Here is a 1,627-nt window from a genome sequence, read left to right as displayed (position 1 = left end):
TAAGAAGAAGAAGAAGAAGAAGAAGAAGAAGAAGAAGAAGAAGAAGAAGAAGAAGAAGAAGAAGAAGAAGAAGAAGAAGAAGAAGAAGACCCTGTAACTCCTAATTTTTTCCTGTTCTAAAAGGTGGCGTCGGTGGCCTTGTGGTTAGGCTACCGGACTGCTAATCGTGAGATTGCTGGTTCGGTGGTTCGTGCGTCATCTCGGGCCGACGTTGTGTCCTTGGGTAAGACACTTTACACTTTTTTTTTTATTTTGGGGGTGGGGATTCATTGTGGAAATTTCAAGTCCATAGCATTACAGGTGAGGGGGGGGTTTATTGTTGTTGTTGCTGTTGTTGTTTTTGTTTGTTTGTTTGCTGTTGTTGTTTGTTTGTTTGTTGTTGTTGTTGTTGCTTGTTTGTTTGCTGTTGTTGTTGTTTGTTTATTGGTGTTATTGTTGTAGTTGTTGATATTTTTGTTGTTGGTGCTGGTGCTGTTGTTGTTGTTGTTTAATAAGTATATGTCACAACTTCCATTATTTTTCCCCTCCCTCGTGGATAATACATGTCTGCATGCAGTGTCAGGATCCAATCCAAAAAATACCAGGAAAGAGTTTAAAAGTAGTTTTCGACCGGCTGTTTTTCAGTTCGTATTCTGTTTCTATTGCGTCATCTCTCTTTTTCCACCTCCTCTGTTAGTCTGCGTGTACCTAACAGGATCAACCTTTGGGAACGGGGTGGGGGGGGGGAGAGAGAGAGAAATTAGATATGAAGAATAACATAATAATATGCATGCACCCCCGCTGAGCTGACCTGCTAATTGACTGTGTGTGCCCTTAAATTGTAGGGATAGCTTGAGGTTTCGTCACATTCTGCTGTAATTGCTGTTGCTGTTGTTGTGGTGGTGTTTTTGTTGTTGTGACTGTTGTTATTGGTTGAAGTATTAATGATGATAGTGTAGGTGGTGGTGCTGACAATGGTAATAACGGGGTAGTGGTGGGGTTCTTTTTTATTTATTTACATTTTTGGATGTGAGGGTTGGAAAAGGGAGGCAAGGCTTGTTGGGAGAGTGGTAGTAGTGACAGCGTGGATTTGGGGGAGGGGGGAGGCGGGGGGCTGATGGTCATGGCGTCACTCTTTTTATTAAAATCAGAACCTGTTCCCGTTGATCGTATTGTTGTTTTCTGGCTTGGCATTGATGTTGATGTCGACACCGTTGTACTCAATGTTGATAATCTTATCGTCCTTGCCTTTTGAGTCGTTCTCCTTTTTGTGAACTCAGAATTACAATTCTGTTTCTGACATTTTTTGTTGTTTTTGAGCTACTAAGACGAAGAGGTCAGGAACCAAAATGTATTCCATGCGCGTTCATTTGACCGTATGCAGTTGCAAGCGCCGTAAAACTCTTACCAAACTAAAATCGAGAGTTCTGTCTGCTTTATCAAAACCGTTAGATTATTCAGAGTCGTTATCAAGATATTCGAAGAAGTGCATTCGAAAAGGCTTGATATGTTGTGAAACTCATGGTTTTTTTACGTGAAATTTCTCCAAACTAGGTACTGAGCAGATAGAACTTTGGTGGTGACTTTTAGGTGACGTACAAAAAAAGCTTGTTCACTTTTGTCTGTCTGCGGTGAAATTTTAAATGAG

Source organism: Aplysia californica, unplaced genomic scaffold (genome assembly GCF_000002075.1).
Source record: "Aplysia californica isolate F4 #8 unplaced genomic scaffold, AplCal3.0 scaffold00084, whole genome shotgun sequence".
In the NCBI taxonomy this organism is placed as follows: Eukaryota; Metazoa; Mollusca; class Gastropoda; order Aplysiida; family Aplysiidae; genus Aplysia; species Aplysia californica.
Note: the sequence above shows the minus strand (reverse complement) of the source record.